Source organism: Microchirus variegatus, assembly GCF_963457635.1.
Source record: "Microchirus variegatus genome assembly, chromosome: 21".
Classification (NCBI taxonomy): domain Eukaryota; kingdom Metazoa; phylum Chordata; class Actinopteri; order Pleuronectiformes; family Soleidae; genus Microchirus; species Microchirus variegatus.
The window spans coordinates 8,972,533-8,992,189 of NC_139822.1; positions in this window are offsets into that span (position 1 = coordinate 8,972,533).

Sequence of the window (19,657 nt, forward strand, 5' to 3'; positions counted from 1 at the left end):
AGAACATCCAACGGGAACTTCCAACTGAAATGTCAAACTAAAGCATCCAACTGGAACATCCATCCAACAAAAACATCCAACTGAAACGGCCAAATAAAACATCCAACTAAAACATCCAACCGGAATGTCCAACTGGAACATCCAACTAAAACTGGAATGTCCAACGGAAACTTCCAACTAAAATGTCCAATTGAAACTTCCAATTGAAACATCCAACTGGAACATCCAACAGAAACATCCAACTGAAACGTCCAATTGAAACTGCCAACTCAACATCCAACTGGAACATCCCACGGAAACCTCCAACTGGAACATCCAACTAAAACTGGAACGTCCAACTGGAATGTCCAACTGGAACATCCAACTGGCATCCAATATTGCCACATAAATGACCACAAAATTCAAAGACTAAAAACTAGGCAAACGTTAAAGTTTTTTTAATTTGATGTATTTCTCATGGGTTTTTTAAGAATTTGTGCAGAAGAAGAAGAATGAATAAATAACCTAAAGTTGTTCTCGGGCCTTAATAAAACACGTCATTTCAGTCCCACTCTGTCAGTTCAGTGGTAAAAATGCTCTCCTGCTCCTGAAGGCACCGTGTTACGTTTGTGTGCAGAAGAACTCGATGCCCCCCCCAAACACAGGAAGCCTTCATCTTAAATAAACAAGGCGTGGAATGATGGCAGATTCTTATCCAGACGAACACAGTCGTACAACAAGGAAGAGACAAAAGCAAACACACACACACACACACACACACACACACACACACACACACACACACAGTTTAGTGAAAGCAGACATGCACACACACGTCCTCACACAATAATCAGCTGTGGAATCTGAAAGACAAATATCTGCTGTCTCTGTCTCCGGAGATGACATCATTGTTATTATTTTATATTTTATATTTTCATTTTTGAATCTGTGATGAATCTTGGAAACAACTGGATGAACTAAATTAAAATGAGATTATGGAGATAATCTCTGAACGTTGGTGGCATTCGTTGGCGCTCGGGTCTGTGGACGTGGTCGTGTGCACGAACTAAGATAACAAAGCGTTATACACATTATATAACTCAGTCATTGTTGTATATATATGACCCACTGCCATTGATTTACTGGGAATTACATGCAAAATACATATAGAGATTCATCCAAGGCGTTATTTAATCAGTTAAAATGCATTTTAAATCATTTATAAAGCTCATTTTCTCATTTTATGTGAAGAAAAAACATAACACAACAAAAAGGTCATTATGGTGTGATTTTGTGTTTAAATAATTGTTCTACGTCTATATTAAGTCACACACAGTTCATTTATTTACTTGTTCACCATAAATTCACCATATTGGTCTTTATTTATTAAATTTGTGTATGTTTAATACAGATGTTAATATTTTATTGGATAAAATCTGTATTCTTTTCTTTGTATATCTTACCTTACTTAATATCTCACACATGTATGAATCTTGGTATAGGCTTTGTTTTTTGCCTGTGGAGCAGTTGTAACGAAAGCAATTTATAATAATAATAATAATAATAAAGTGTGAAGAATAATAAAGAAATGATCTATTTCTGAGTCTGACTTTAAACAAACGGAGATCGTTAAAATAACCGAATTCAGAACTAAAGCCATGGGTCGACGTCAAAGGAAGAATAATCTTGACGGAAAAACTAAAGAAACTAAATGTAAACACATGTAAATGACATTTAAAAAGATAAATAAACAGTAATAATATAAGATTCTTCTTCATTCTGCTCCTTTACGTTCACATTTTGTGATTTGCTTGTTTTTGCCGAACAAAATTCAACAATAAAAAGAGCGGGAAAACTGGTTTCTGTTATAATTATGTTTGAATAAATGTGAGCGAGATACTATTTTACAGATATGGAGCGGCCTTGTTGCTCGCCGTGTTATTGTGAAGAAAACGTAGAGTTTAGTCTGCTCCTTCACTCTGGACGTGATGTCAGGAAGACGCTCAGATCTGCTGATTAGCGGTCACACAGGAAGCTAGCACGTAAACACCGCAGCAGCACAAGCAGCTACTGTTTCAGCCCACATTTGTATTGTGATTTTGTGCTTTTGTGTGTGTGAGTGTGTGTGTGCACTGCTATTGTTGGACACGAGAACCCGTGTGAGATACTGAGGAAAAACACACGTCATGTTTACGTTAGCGTAACCGTAGACGGTTTACGTTTATGTCTGCGTTCACGATCGAGAGCCACGGCGTGAAGTCACGAGGCGCTAACCGCCGCTCACGCCATCTTTACCTCGAGTACAAACACAGAGAGTCCGGTAAAAGTACATAAACGTATAATTAAAGTATAAATTTGGACTTGAACCACGCTAGCTCACGCAGACCGCGCGGCGTACCCGCACCTGCATGACTCGCACAGATGTGAAAGTGTGTTTTTTCGATGGCTGAGAAGCCGTGTGGTTTACAATAAACTAATGTACTGTGTGTGGTTGGCCAGACCATAATGACCTGCACTTATTTAATACAAATGTACGGCTCTGTCGGAACAATCGTGAAAATGCAAACATTGAAAACCCCTCGACGCTCAAAGGTGTCCTTTAAAACACCTTAAAGGAGCCAGTTACTGGGTTAAGGTTAGGGTTAGGTTTAAGCTAACGGTTAGGTTTAGGTTTTTAGTTGTGATGGGTTAGGGTTAAGTTTAAAGGATACTAGGTGAGTGTACTTGTATTTAGATCTTTGTGAGATCCAAAAAACCTTGACCCCCTCAGCGTAAAGAGGCTTTTTCAGGGTTCAGACCTGGTTTTTAGGGTTAGGGTTAGAATCAGGTTTAGCTGTAGGTTAAAATAAAATCAGAAGAAGAAGAAGAAGAGTTGGTATTATGGTCTGTATTTATATAGAGCTTATCTTTCACACGCTGCTACGCTAGGTGTCGTTGCTCAACTCGTCCTACTTTCACGTTTACTTCTAAAACTTAAGTCGCTTTTAGATCAGAAAATGACTTTTGATACTTAAGTACAGTAAATATCACAAACTTTAAGACTTTTTACTCTAGTAATATTATTATAAAAAAGTGAGTTGCTCACATGTACACGTTTACTCAAGTAGTACCTTTAAGGTACTTTATACGGGTTAGGTCTTCTACAACCTGGAACCTGGAAATCTCTGTCAACGCTTGTCGTCATCAGGTCTCATAGCATCTGTCTTGTGTGTGTGTGTGTGTGTGTGTGTGTGTCATCTTGTGTACCTCCCTCTGCGTGTTTGTGTGTCCGTGTAAATATATCCATCTTTGTGTTGGCATTTGCGGTTTTCCTGTACATGTGAATCCGCGAGTTGTTTCTTGCACTTGTATACACAGCTCTAACAGTGTGTGTGTGTGTGTGTGTGTGCGCACTGATCCCCCCTTAACTTCCTCCGACTCAAAACAAAAACAAACCCACACTTGCATTCCTCACATAAATCTTGCCCTCGCCGCGTCTCGGTGAACTTAAATAATAACAAAAAATGGCCGGGTTCTTGTGCTTAAGGAGAAGATTTGTTGGCGTCAGGAGACGCGGAGGTCGCGCACAGGAAGAGGAAAACGGACAGGAAGTGGGAGGAGGGCTGAGGGAAGAGGTCCTATAGCGATGCATTCACTCACTCATGGAACAATCACACACAGATACATGAATGTTAAGGGAAAGGGATTTGTGGTGAGTTTGAGTCTGTTTGGCTCTAAATTGGACAAATATTCGTAAAAATGGACGTCACGTTCTGTTGAAGCAGACGTGGACGCGCCCTCTAATGGTCACTTAAGAGAATGCAGGTTTTTAGAACGTCTGCAGTGACACAAACGTTCTCTTATTCGCGTTATCATCTTTGCTCCTGTGCGGAAAACGACCCCAGTGCCTTTAAACTTACTGTATGTTTGTGTTCAAGTGTTAATGCCCTCTAGTGGCCACAGTCATTACGACAGACACACACACACACACACACACACACACACACACACACACACACACCAGCATTTCCACTTTATAAATCAACACAATTACAAATATCTACTTCACGAATGACATATATAAAGAACTACAGGGTGCAGTACCATAAAATGTCTGCAGGTGGAGCCCCAGAGCAAAACATTTTTGAAAACAGGTTTTTGTACCAAATTAAGGACCTCTGTTAAAAAAACAGAGTATAGCATGTTTACAACCTCAGGAAGTGATTTCAATGAAAACAAAGTGAGGACCGACCCAAAACGTTCTCACTTGGTAAAAATGACCTCACTTTGTTGGTTAAAAACCCTTCACTGGTCCTCAGTATGCTGCAAGTACAAGAACGCACACACACACACACACACACAAAAACACACATCCTCAGCAGCAGACAAAATAATTGAGATAAGTGCAACACATGTGGAGCGACAGGACACAACGCTCACAGGAACACACAAAGACACAACATGACACACACACACACACGTACAGACAGACACACACACACACACACACACACACACACACACACACACACACACACACACACACACACACACACACACACGGCTGGAGGTTCACAAAACCCCAGACAGGAGGACGAGGGATCATTGAATCATGTGAACGTGATGACAGTTCCTGCTGATGTGTGACCACAAACCAAACAGCCATCAATCTCTCGGCTGCAGGAGACGCGGAGGACAGACAGAGTGGAGGACAGACAACAGAGCGGAGGATAGACAGAGCGGAGGACGGACAGAGTGGAGGACGGACAACAGAGAGGAGGACGGACAGAGTGGAGGACGGACAGAGTGGAGGACAGACAACAGAGCGGAGGACAGACAGAGTGGAGGACAGACAACAGAGCGGAGGACGGACAGAGTGGAGGACAGACAACAGAGCGGAGGACGGACAGAGCGGAGGACGGACAGAGTGGAGGACGGACAGAGTGGAGGACAGACAACAGAGCGGAGGACGGACAGAGTGGAGAACAGACAGAGTGGAGGACAGATAGAGTGGAGGACAGACAGAGTGGAGGACAGACAACAGAGCGGAGGATAGACAGAGCGGAGGACGGACAGAGTGGAGGACGGACAACAGAGAGGAGGACGGACAGAGTGGAGGACAGACAGAGTGGAGGACAGACAACAGAGCGGAGGACAGACAGAGTGGAGGACAGACAACAGAGCGGAGGACGGACAGAGTGGAGGACAGACAGAGTGGAGGACAGACAACAGAGCGGAGGACGGACAGAGCGGAGGACGGACAGAGTGGAGGACGGACAGAGTGGAGGACAGACAACAGAGCGGAGGACGGACAGAGTGGAGAACAGACAGAGTGGAGGACAGATAGAGTGGAGGACAGACAGAGTGGAGGACAGATAGAGTGGAGGACAGACAAAGTGGAGGACAGACAGAGTGGAGGACAGACAACAGAGCGGAGGACGGACAGAGTGGAGAACAGACAGAGTGGAGGACGGGCAGAGTGGAGGACAGACAGAGTGGAGGACAGACAGAGTGGAGGACAGACAACAGAGCGGAGGACGGACAGAGTGGAGGACAGACAACAGAGCGGAGGATAGACAGAGCGGAGGACGGACAGAGTGGAGGACGGACAACAGAGAGGAGGACGGACAGAGTGGAGGACAGACAGAGTGGAGGACAGACAACAGAGCGGAGGACAGACAGAGTGGAGGACAGACAACAGAGCGGAGGAAGGACAGAGTGGAGGACAGACAGAGTGGAGGACAGACAACAGAGCGGAGGACGGACAGAGCGGAGGACGGACAGAGCGGAGGACGGACAGAGTGGAGAACAGACAGAGTGGAGGACAGATAGAGTGGAGGACAGACAGAGTGGAGGACAGATAGAGTGGAGGACAGACAGAGTGGAGGACAGATAGAGTGGAGGACAGACAGAGTGGAGGACAGACAACAGAGCGGAGGACGGACAGAGTGGAGAACAGACAGAGTGGAGGACGGGCAGAGTGGAGGACAGACAACAGAGCGGAGGACGGACAGAGTGGAGGACAGACAACAGATCGGAGGACGGACAGTGGAGGACGGACAGAGCGGAGGACGGACAGGGTCCACACACACTCAGGAGTGTTTAACATGAGTTAGAGTGAGTCCACAGACTGATCCAGGAAAACATAAAGTGAGGTTATTCATCAGGGAGGAGGAAGAGGAGGAGGAGGAGGAGGAGGGTAAAGAGGCAGCTGTGGATTTTAATGTGAGCTGACAGTGTGAGAGGAAACGCGCTGTGGTTTCTTGGTGGTGCAGGGTTTGAGATAAGATGTAGGATTTATGTTTTACTGGTTTATAGAAGAAGGGGAAGTGGTTTGGTTTTAACCTCCTGCTGTGTTTGAACACGACCCACTGCTGTTTACCAACCTGTAAATCCAATTTGTCACGCTTAGACCTCTGAAACAGAGCAAGGAAATGTTTGATTAAAGTTGATGATGTGTGTGTTTTTTTTTCATTGTTCTAAAGTGGAAGTGGAGTCGGTTTGAGTTTCAGCCGCGAACTACAGTGACCTGGAGGTCAGGAGGGGCTGGAGGAGTGGGAGGGAAAAGTCTGAGTTATGGGGAAAAAACAACTGTTTTTCTGTCTGGACTTTTCTTTTTTAAAGTTAAACAATAAATTGTGCTGTAACAAAGTGCTTTTTGCCCAGTCTTCCAAAATAAATAAGACGGCCGTGCCCTGTCCAGGCCTTAAGAGTCTATATAACTTCGACCGCGAGCTTGAGACGGTCAGAACAGCTGTTTCTCTACTACGGCGTCCTAATAAAGGCCGCGCTCCCTCCAAACAGCGACTCTCACACAGAGTTATGGACGTCATCACTCAGGTGTACAAACACGGTGGTTATCCCCTGCCATCCGGGGGAGGTGCCACTCTATTAGGGCTGTCGCTACATCATGGGCGGCTCTGCACGGCGTGCCCCTGGTGGGCATCACCAGCTACCCTCTCCAGATTCTATAGGGTGAATGTGGCCACCCCCACCCACTGGGTGCGGCCCCGTTGCCGCCTCTACCCTTTACTCTCACTGAGGTACGTACTGGTATTCCTCGTGACTTTGTTGTTATGGTCATCCAGTGCTAAAGCACCGCCTCTGGCGGTCAGTAAGGATGAAATAGAACGAAAGTTACGTATGTAACTACGGTTCTATGAATCCTGGATGACCGCCAGAGCGTTCTGTCACTCAGAATCCTTGTGGTTTCGCGAGAAGATTCTGCAGGAACAGATCCTCTGATGTCACCGGAAGATATAGGCTAGCCGGCGTCATCAGGGGTCATGGGTGACTTTGTTGGTATAAACACTCGACCTGCGCATGCGCGAGATGGAGATATTCAGTGCTAAAGCACCGCCTCTGGCGGTCATCCAGGATTCATAGAACCGTAGTTACATACGTAACTTTCGTTACTTGACTTTTTGTCTCAATGTCCAAAAACAGGCGCGAAATTACCGTAATAAAGGGTTAAAATGTCATCGCCAGAACAACATTTGTCACAGTATTGCATAGAATTTCAAAATCAAAGCCTTTATATTGATATAGATCAAGCAATGTGTTGTTGTTTCTTCATCTATTATGATATTAAATGACAAATTTAATATTATATCACAAAATTATATCACAAAAAATGGACATCATCACAGTATTTGTACAAACAATGTACAGGGTTTCTGTAGCTAAATATTCATGTTATGGAGCCCACGTGGAAGTGGATGAAACTGTATTCTCTTGAACAGCCACCAGGGGGCGACACCACCAGTTTGTATGTAACTTTAGGAGAAACTGCGCCAACGTTTGACTTGTTTTATTTCATCAGCGATCGTCGCTGTAGCCTCTGTCAACTTAGTTTAATGTTTTCTTCGATAAAAGTGGGCTAATAATTTGGGGGCTTGCCTATCGTGGGATTGTTCGCAGAATATCGTGGTGAAATTATGAGAAAATATTAAAGAGAAAGGGTCGTTATTAATCCGCAAATAAGTTACACATCAGTTTAAACATGAATATGTGTTTTTATATGTCGTTTCAGAGCAAAACAAAGACTTTTACTTTGAAATACTGCGATATCACGATGGAATATCGTCACTTTATCTGTTTTCATTCACTTTTGTCGAGTTAATGTCATAAAGACGAAGATTAACGTGAAGTTTTTCTGCTGCAGATTATCATCAGCTGCAGCTTTAATCCACTTGGTAACGGCGTAATCCCGCAAGCGACGGCGACCGTGTGTCGCTCTGTGGCCGTTTCACCTGTTTGTCACACTCAAGACCTCGGGCTGCCAACACACACTCACACACACACACACAGTGAGTGTGTGTTGGCATCTCCGGGGCATCAGTCATGTCGATGACGTCCTGTTTGGCGCCTGTGAGCTGTAACCTCAGACGTCCGGACTGAAGACCAACGAGTGTCAGCTGAGGTGAGAACATTATGCGTCTCGATGGCTGCAAACAACCACCAACATTTCTTATAACAACATTAAACCAGGTCGGTTTGTTTGTATTTGTAAATTGTATTTCCAAATAAGAAATGATATCACGTGTTACAGATATGACTGTAAATGCATATAGAAAGTTTAGGAAAAATAGCTTAGCTTGTTAGAAAGTCGCACATAAATTTGTACAATATTATAGGAGGCACAATGTGAGAATTTAAGTTAATTTGTCATTTCATGCCATTTAATATCATTATGTTTATTTCAGAATTTCATTTACGATAAATGTGTTTTGGTCCAGAAACCTGGAAATGATGATGTTCTCAAATGTCAAATGATTCAGTTTTATCGGTTTCTTTTGTTATAAGGAGCAAAGAAACCACGTCAACACAAAAGTTTTTCGATTACTAAAAACCAGTCTTGTATGAAGTACCTTTAAAGTGATACTTGAGTAAAAGTACAAGTATGTGACCAGGAAATGACTTTGGTAGAAGTTGAAGTCACTTGTTTTGTTATCATATTAGTAAGAAGTAAAAGAGGAAAGGAAATCTGTGGGTGTGTCCTGATGTTTCTACGTTGCTTTGTTTAACTGTGTGGGCGATATCTTAATTGGAGCGGCTCAGTGAAGGAAACAGCAGCATGTTTTGTGTACAACAAAAACACAACCTCCTGGAAGTCCTGGTTTATTTTATAACGACAATAATAATGGCTTTGTTTATATAGCAGTAGTTAGCACTCCTTTGCCTTTGCAGAATAAAAGAAGACCAGAGTTTGTATGTGTTTTCTCCGCGTTTCAGGTCCAAAAACATGCAGATTTGGCGACACACGCCCCCTATGTCAGGTGGGATTAGAACCCCACACAAAAAAGTAGTTCTTAAAGGGTAAAACAAACCCACTCTTCAGAGGCTAACTCTGCCCAGTGCCTGATTTAAAAAAAAGAGAGCTCTCAGTCCATCACTCACACCTCGGCCAGCGTGGCTGGACAAGAGGGAGACGAAAAAGTGGACAGCAGTAGAAGAAGGATGGATAGAAGACAGAGAAGAAACAGTTTTGGAGAACATATTTTTACTTTTTTTTATTTCATTTTTTCTTTATTAAACCGTCACAATGAAGACAAGAAGCTGTTAAATTAGATTTAATGTCTGCTTTAATGCTCGGACCTGAAACCAGAAGATACGTAAGGTACCGACGCAGGACATGCAGACCTTGGGGTCATAGGTGTACATAGGTGTGTCAAGGCCCATTTCCAGTGTTTTCTAATGGTACGTTGTGTTTGCTAACGGCGCTAGAAGGCTATTGGATGATTAGAAAACCCTCGTGCGATGATGTTAGCACAGCTGAAAACAGTTTTTGCTGGTTCTTTGACGAAAGGGTCAATGTCTGGACTGTGTTTTCTCTTCGTTTTGCAACTCTTTCGATGAACAAACGTGTGACTTTTAATGGAAAACACCAAAATTGAACGGCCGTGTGTATGCATCCTGAGCCCAGGGTCATGTCTTTGGGCTGCAACAACAGAAGACCTCATGTTGCTGGGAGAGGAAGGAGCCCCCCCCCCCCGCAACCCCCCCCCCCCCCATACGTCCTGGTGAAAGCAGCCTCTTCAGCGAGCAGCAGCTGTTCACATTTCCTGCGTATTGGATGTCGCGCGGCGGCGGCGGCGATGGCTCGTTTCACTGAGTGCATTATTAACAGATGGACTTTTCCGCCCCGGCGCTAATATTGGGAAACGGGAGAAATGTTGGAGAAGCAAAGCAGCGTCGGACTCACAGCGAACTGAGCTGAGGCGACAGCTGCTGCTCTCCAGTGTGTGTGTGTGTGTGTGTGTGTGTGTGTGTGTGTGGCCCAGCTATGTGGCAGAAGAATTCACCTCTGACCTTCTCCCCCCCCCGCTTCATTGATTCACACGGAGTGATTTGATTACCAGTAAATGCGTGACTGTCAGCGCTGGACTCCAGGCTCACACCGAGCGCGTCGTCATGTCGGCTTTCACCAGGTTCAGACCGTATAAATAATCCCAGCACACAACAGTTGGAGCGAGGGGAGAAAGTGAGATGTTTTAAATCGCACGAGTGGACGCGTTCACAGACGTCAGAGGTCTGCGTTTGGCCGTTGATTTACGGCATTGGTTCTCAAAGTGCGGCCCGGGGGGGCCAATGGCGGCCCGCAGAAACATTTCTGGCGGTCCCGAAATGAATTACAGTTGATAGTTTTAATCCAGGAGGTACTAAAGCTTGTTAAATGTTTATTGGACATTACTGGATACAGACCAATAAGTGTAAACAAAAATACTGGGTATTTACCTGGTTTCTATATGGTGAATTTTAGTGTATTATTGGGTTATAAGCTGGTAATAAGCAGGTAGCTACAGCCCCCAATTACTAGCTATTTACCCAGTAAATATATGGTAACAGAAATGTGTTACTTGGTATTAACCTGTAATTAGAAGGTAAGAACAATGGCCAAAATACTGGGTAATTACCCAGTAAATTATAAAGCGTTATTATATTAATACTTAAATTACATTATATTAACGCTTATATTACTTAACGCTAAACTGTAGAACTGTAATCTGGTCATTAAAATTATTACAAATGGGATTTCTTTCTGTTTTTTTTTTCCTTTGGCGGCCCTCAGTCCAATGTTGGGTTCCTAAATTGGCCCTCAGGTATCAAAACTTTGAGAACCCCTGATTTATGGCGTTGTTTTACGAGTTTTGGTACATTTCGAACGAGTGATTTTGGAGAAGCCGAGCTTCTACGAGAGCGTTGAAAGGAAAATTGAGAAATCCAAGTTGTCATTTTGAGATAAAAAGCAGATTCGAGTGAGTGAAATAATCATGTCATCATATCATTTATTAGAAAAAAACCCCAAAAAAACCTCTGTGGTCTCTCAAGTTCACTTATTCTTTCAAGATCCGCACACTCGATTCATCTCCAATCCACCGACCAGGACCTGCCGTCCAAAAACACCTGCGTTGGCCGGGAATCGAACCCGGGTCAACTGCTTGGAAGGCAGCTATGCTAACCACTATACCACCAACGCTGTTATTGCACATTTTTCCTTCCTCTGTTGGCGACCAAGGAATCTCACTCTCTGAATTACGTCCGAATGGGTTGTGATTCGGTAGAACTGACGCTAAAATACACCAGACTCCTTAAATACTGATATTTTAGACATTTCTTTTAAAAAAATGTTAGAGATTTAGGGATTTTTAATTATTTTAGTATCAGCTAAGCTCTCTTGGAACCTGAAAGTACCAGGTTCTAAAAGCAAAAATAACAGGGTAGTATAAAAAGCATCCCATGGAGCAATGGGGGACTGTTTCAAACCAATACCAGGACTGAAAAAACAACCTCCTGGTTTTGACCCTGAATACTTTCCTTTGGGCCATGGGCTACCGCAAACACCTGCGTTGGCCGGGAATCGAACCCAGGTCAACTGCTTGGAAGGCAGCTATGCCAACCACTATACCACCAACGCTGTTAATGGACGTTTTCCTTCCTCTGTCCGTGACCAAACCATGTCAACCTTCACGCTCTTACTTCTACTTATCTGTGAACTCTTTAATCCGAACTGTTCCTAGAATATGACTTCTCTAATCTATAATCCCGTCCGTTTTGGTCACTCGTCATTTTTTGGGTCAAGTCCCAAAAGTAAAAGCTCATTCTGGGTTTTTTTTTGTATGTTTTATCTCGTTTTTGCTGCTCCTGCATCAAACCGACGCACCTGAAGTTCATCCCACTGAGGATCACTCATCAACACCTGCTATAAAAACCTGCTCCTTCACTTTGTCAGATTGTTGTTAATCCTCTGTCTCAGCATCTTCAGCTCAAACGCTGTTGAAAAAAAAGCTTTACTTTTTTTAAGAAGAATACATACATCTGCGTCTGTTGCTTTGTCTTCTTGAATCTTAACCCGGTGTAAACTCACAGACTCACTTGCGTCCACTTCACCCTTCGTTCCTTTCTCGGGCCCATTCGTCAGCCGCTAGCGTAAACACCAACCGAGCGCTTCCTCCGCGCCGCCATTCCTGAACTGGGTACTCACTGGGACTGGGACATAAACCAGTCTCCAGCCTCCGTCCGTCGAAACACACCTCAAGTAACTGGCGATGGCACAGGTTTATCTGAAGTGTCTCCTGCCGTCCAGACACGCATTCGTTAAAGCAGCCAAACATCGAGAGTCAGAGCAACAGGCACTGACTGTGATGCCCCATGGAGGGTTTTAACGTTTAAACTTCTGTGTCGTCTTCTACACCAATAATGCCTCTAAAAGTACTAATGTATGTGATTTTTGCTTTAAAAAATAGAGTATATTTGTCTTTTACCATGAGGTTTCTCGTCCAGACTGAATCCCGGAGACTTTATCTACACAGAAACAGAACTTTTCCAAGTCTATCTTATTTGTATTTGTTCTTAAAGGGTGAACAAACCTGCTCTTCTGAGGCTAATTACGCCCAGTCCCTGATACTACAAGAAAAATGCCAAGAAAGTGGACTGAGAGCTCTCAATCTCTCACATCCGGGAGACTTTGGGTGAATTCCAATTCCTTGCTTAACCCTCGATCTCAAAAATGTGCGCTCCCTCTAGTGCAAGTGCTGTCCCGATTCTCAGAAAAATTGGGCCAAGTTTAAGGGCTGTATCGCCCTCAATGTTGAGATTTTCCGAGACCAGCCTTGGGAGCAAGGGCTACCCAGAATGCAATGCGTGTTTTGATAAAACAAAGATGGCCCTTTATCTACACAGAAACAGAACTTTTCCAAGTCTTCTTAAAGAGTAGCCAAACCCGCTCTTCCCAAGCTAGCTCCGTCAATTCATTGATTTTAGAAGAAAAATGCCAAGAAAGTGGACTGAGAGCTGTCAATCACTCACACCGCAAAGAGAGGGAGACAAAAAAAGTGGACTAAAAGAAAACCAGCAGCAAAAATGTGAATGCAGTAACTGCTGTTTGACCAGAGAGGGCAGTAGATACGCCTCTCTGCCATATACAAGGGTTTACCCTAGCAAAAAATGAGGTTTGGTTTCCATAAACACATCATTGTGTCAAGAAATGTCTTGAAAAAAGAACATTCCCACACAACTCCCCTGCATTTACTGAGTATTTTTCCGAAACAGAATTATTATGTTATTTAGTGTATTTTACGGCTCCGACCGAGGATCTCTGACCCGTTTGTGGTGCGTTTGGCAAAAACGAGGAAACGAGTGCGATGATCGCCATTTCCTGGTAATGACTGTGGTCACGTTCGGGCGCAGTAATAACATTTGATTAGCTTTAAAAACACCTGGTCTTGGTTAGGAAAAGATTCAACAACGTCGTCTTAAATCGCACTGCGTCTCGCGTCGCGTCGCGACCATGGCGTGAAAACATCTGGGCCTGGACCTCGTAAACCGCCGTCACGGCAGGAATTCTGCCTCGAATATTTCTGAGCCGTACGTCACCGCGGGTGAAAATCAAATATGTTCTCAACGTGAGACTCGATGTTTGATTGTGTTTAAAAATAGACCCTGAATGCTTTGGCTCGCGCCGTCCGCCCGACATCAACGGTCTCTCTCCGTGAGACCCAATACGTCCCGTGGGGGCCAGTTGGCATGGCGACAGCGGTGCCGGAGCATTAGCAAAGTGAAAGAAGGGCCTCGGATTGTTGCGCGTGAGCCGACCGCCGCCACAGTCCGCCCGTCCTCCTCGCGAGGCACCAGGCCAAAATCAAACCCCTCCTCCGACAAATGGACACCAGTGGATCCAGATCTGCGGTGGCGCCGGCGTCAGCTGAGCATTTAACGCGGCGACAGGTGTCGAGCGCGAGGGATTGTGTTTATATTTGTGAACGTGGGAAACCAGTGAGCAGTGAGTGATGAGAATATACCGACAAATGACATCTCATATTTGTGGTTTTCCCTCTCAGTGAGCGGCAGGTACAGAAACGTGAGCGACAGGAGATTTAAAGTTGAAATATCAGTCTGAAACATGATTTGACGCAGTTAAAGACACTATATGCAAGATTTGTTGAAGGGAACATGTGTTATGTGTTATTATATATACATCCAACAGTACAGACAAAATATTAGCATAAAAAAAAATATTTTGCAGACTGCAAATCATGTTTATGTTTCGAAATCGTGTTTTGGCGTCAGGTGGCGCCACCTACCGCCGTCTACCGATCCCTGCAGTCAGTAGAGTCTCAGCTGCCGAGCAAACGCCGTGGTTTGCTGATGTGAAAAAAATGATGTGCAACTTTCTAACAAGATAAGAAGGTAAAGGTTTTATTTTTCCAAAAAACAATTTCGAAGAAATATTTGGTAAAATTATTGCAAATAGGGTTTTTATTTGTTTGGGGACCCAAAAAGAATTCTCCCGTGACCCATCTGTGGGTCCCAACCCTCTCTTTGGTAAACACTGCTGTATAAAACCTCATATATATCTCATATTTCACAATGGAAACTTGTAGTTTCACCCCAAAAAAAACACCCAATTGGCTACTTTAAGTTAAGTTTTAATACTAATTTGTATTTTGTCAAACTGGGAATTGATCCTTTAAAAAGTTCAGATTGGAATCACACACGGACAAAACACATCACATTCAATCAAAACACATTAAATAATCATATTTAAAGGAAATAAAGCAGTAATTCCTCTTCTGTCTCCGTCAAATATTGTAAAAACACCGAGCTCCTCAAACCCTCAGTTGGTCACGCTTCTAAAACTTCACACTCACGTGAATATAAATAAACCAGAATAAACAATTATTCCGGTTTATTTAAGAACGACATCATTAATAACCGTCGTCACTGTCATTATTTTACGTCAATTTTACAGTTTCTACGCAGATCTCGTCTTTGTGGTTACCCTTAAGTTAATTCGCAAAAGATGCTAATAATAAAACATACTTGATTAAATGCTCTACTGCCCCCTCTTGGTTTAAAAAGGGATGTTTTACATTAGTCGTATAGCTTTTAATCATTGTATTGTTCGTTTCTATGCAGATGACACACGTTTTTTTTGCGATAACCTTGATCGTTTTAGAATGATATGGTTAATTCTAGCTTAGCTTCCTTTGCCGTTAGGACGCGAGGAGACGATCGGTTACAACCATCACAGATGGATGGAGCAGAAGTTTGGATCTGCAGAGACTCTGTGAAATAAAAGGACTTTCGTTTTTTTATTATAAATGATTCTATTGTTTCCTTCAGGTTCAGCCAAAGTGCAGCAGCAGCAGCTTCTCCTGAAGTCAACAACAGCTTTAAAAGTCCTGCAGCATGGGAGGGTTGTTTTGTGTGTGTTGATGTTTGATGTGTTGACGAAGTGAAAAATCACTTTAAAAAACCATCATCTCACACCTTCATGGTTCTACGGGAGCCTTTTTTGGACAAACTTAGTCAAGAATGTGCAATTTTTGTGTTTTAAGACATCGGTTTGAGTGTTTTTGGGGATTTTTCAGCTGATTTTCAGCTGTTTTTGCTCCAAATGACAAATAAATCATTCAAATAGATTGAAATTTGGTTTGTGGACAAAAACAAGATATTTGAGAAACTTAATCATTTGGTCATTTTGTGGAAAAACTACTCGACTAATCAGGAAATTAATCAACAGATCAATCCATAATGAAAATAATGTTGGTATATATCAGGAAATAAGGGTTAAGGTTATTTTAACGATTAAAAAGAAGACTTTTACTCAATGTTACTACAATACTATGAACATATACGAGATGTTGTATGAGATCCATCTCTTGGTTGAAGTTTACCGCATTCATTTCCTATGATATTTAGGTCATTTTTAACCCAATATAAGTGGAATAAACCACTCAAAAATGAATGAAAGTGATGATTTTGCCGAGAAAATAATGATAAACTGGTCAGTTGAAGGTGAAGAGCACGGACTGTGCGTTGTTTTTGTGACGTTATCGCAGTAAACGAAGTCTTGAAGTCGAGGGCGGCGACTGAAAACACGCACACTGTGAACCGGGGGAAACCCTAACACTTACCTCAGCGTCAACACTGCACTGACTCACCCTTTCCCACTGCACCACTGCACCACCGCGACGCACAACGTCCACAGCTGCACAAAAACAACCAATGGACGAGGACGACGACTGTGGAGCGAGAAAACAGATGCTGCTGCTGCTGCTGCTGCTGCTGCTGCTGCTGCTGCTCGGGGACAGAAAACCTGTCACGTTAATTAAACTCGTCCAGAATAATTCGTCCCATCAGGGGAGGACGAGGTCAGCGTGGTCACCAGCGCCTGCACATCTGTGTCAGGAAGTTAAAGTGATGGAGACACAACCACGTCACTGTGTGTGGTCACACGGCTCCCTCTAGTGGTCATTTGGGATTTAACCGTAATTGAACATTTCATTATATAAATGACAAGAAATGGTGAAAGTTTATCGTGCGGAGAAATTTCGATTTGATCATGAATTTAGTCCTTATTTATTCCAGCGGTTAATAAGCGTCAGTTCTGCCGGAAACATTAAACATGATGATGATGGAATCAGCGCCTGTGAATTCTCTCAGAGGGAAAAGAAAGTGTTTTATGGTGATTCCTTTCACAGACGTCAGAGTCAGAGGACGCATGGACGCTCCATTATCACCATAACGTGTGTGTTTAAACGTCTGCAAGAGAGAGTTTATCCACTTTTAGTCACTGATTTTGTGTCGAAATGCAATTTTAAAGCAGAAAAACGTGCTAAAACAGGACATAGAGGGCAAGAAAAATTTGATAAATTATGCAAAAATGGACAGAAAACACACGGTTATTAAACTAAAGTGGGTGAATTTCAGTTGAGTCTGTTTTTTGTTGAGTGAAACATTAAATATATATGGAAAAAATGCATAAAACACAAAATATATCATCTTCCCTTTCTACAGTTACACATTTAGAATGATTCATTTACTTTATTTGTATCTTAAATGTATTTTATTGTACATTTATACTTGTGGCATCGACAAATATTACTAAAGTTACAAAAAAAGTCAAAAATACAATAAGTAAATTGAACAATGTGTGAATATTTAAATAGTAAAACAACTAAAGTAGCAAAACCTGTAAAAAGATTCAATGAAAAAACTAATAATATTAATTTAGTTTGACAATTAGGAGGCTGTAATACAAAAAACAATGAAATACAAGTTCTTACATTATTATCTACAGCATAATTAAGAAAGATGTTAAATATACGTCATATTTGTTGTTTTTCTCTGTTAAAATCGCACAAATCTTCCTGTGAAATTGCAGTTTTCCTCCGTGTGCAATATTTCATTGTCACCATCTTTTTTTTTCACCATAAACTCAGACAGCAAAAACAAAAAAGCTGGCATTTAAAACATTTAAAAAGAATTCTAAATTACAACTGAAGAGGCCAAGGTCGTTCCTCGCCTCTGTAATTATTCCGGCTGCACGCGGATTATTTTTACACGGACGAAGCCGGACGAAAAGTCTCGTGAATTCATCTGAAAAACGAGTTCTGAAAAAGATCAAAAACACGTGTAAACATACTTTATTTACATGTTTAATGAGCTGTGACAGCCTCATTGACCTCATTCACCAACCCCCCCCCGTGCTGGAGTAAGCTAACCGTTCAGGTTCACGTTAGCTAAACTGTTGCGCTAACCGCATTAGCAAAGGCAAAACAAACAGCACGTGGGAGCCATTCGAGCTAAACAAAATGAGTCTTTAATAACTGACTCTGCCCACGGAGAGCGAGGGACATTCGCTAATTATAAGCACATGCTTGTTTCTCCGTAGCCTAGCGTGGCCCCGTTAGCGCACGTACGGCGTACAGCGCCGGCGTGGCTGAAACCACATGAAATAATAACGACGACGGGCAAAACAACAAAAATCAAAGCACAAAAACGTCCACGTGTTTGGCAGCGAGTTTTTAACTTGTGTTGTTTCTGGTTTGAAATTAGAGGACACGTCCACGTAATTATACGTCCCCCAATTGCGGCCCGACGGCTTCCAAGTTGGATCCACGTTTGGGAAAAAAAAAACTCTTTCTTTTTATTTTCTTGGCGTTTCTCCGGGGCCTGAAATTCCAGGCAGATGTTGTTGTTGTTGTTGTTTTTGTGCCATTTCACCACGAGATCCTGTTTTAATTAAACCTGTCGGGTTAAGAGTTTAAACCTGGGTCATCAGGGCTTTTTTGGCATAAATTGTTAACAATATACATGAAAACAAGGATAAAACAAGTGTCTGGGTGATGTGTTTTAAGGGTTAAACCATCTCACTGTTTCAAAGTAAGCCTATAATACTATGTTTTTGGGTTTGATTTCCTGACAAATCACAGAAAAACACACATAAACAAACATAAACAAACAGGAAATACAGAAAAACCCAGATTCTGGCTCTCAGGTTCTCTTGCTTCATCAGGATCTATTGGTTGCACCTGTGTTGTTGTTGCACAGCTGACACTGATGGTCCTCATGTTAGCAGTGAGGTTATAAAGGAGATGAAGTTCTCTGTTTCCTCGTCCAAACACTCGACACCTGTGTTGGTTTGAGCTGTTTGAGGGTTTTTAGTTTTAAAGGGAAATCTGATTTGAAAAATGTCACAAACAGTCATTTAAAATGTTCATGAGGACTTTTGTGAGGTAATACGCACCTGTGTTTAGGGGACATTTGACGTTGTGGGGACAAAAATAACTTAGGGAGTGAAGATGGTTGGATTTGAAAAATACTGGTGCACTAATAACATACCTGTGTTAGGGGAACGTTCTGTGAACCAAAGGGGAATGTTCTGGGAAGGTTGTACAAAGGTTGAGACAAAGTAACATTAGGGGAACCTTCTGGGAACCAATAGAGAACGTTCTATAAAGGTTGTACGAAGGTTGGGACAAAGTAACATTAGGGGAACGTTCTGGGAACCAAAGTGGAATGTTCTGGAAACCAAAAGGAACATTCTATAAAGGTTGTACGAAGGTTGTGACAAATAATCATTGGGGGAACCTTCTGGGAACCAAAGGGCAACGTTCTGGAAACCAAAAGGAACATTCTATAAAGGTTATACGAAGGTTGTGACAAATTATCATTGGGGGAACCAAAGGGGAACGTTCTGGTAACCAAAAGAGAACGTTCTATAAAGGTTGTACGAAGGTTGTGACAAAGTAACATTAGGGGAACCTTCTGGGAACCAATCGAGAACGTTCTATAAAGGTTGTACGAAGGTTGTGACAAAGTAACATTAGGGGAACCTTCTGGGAACCAATCGAGAATGTTCTATTAAGGTTGTACGAAGGTTGTGACAAAGTAACATTAGAGGAACCTTCTG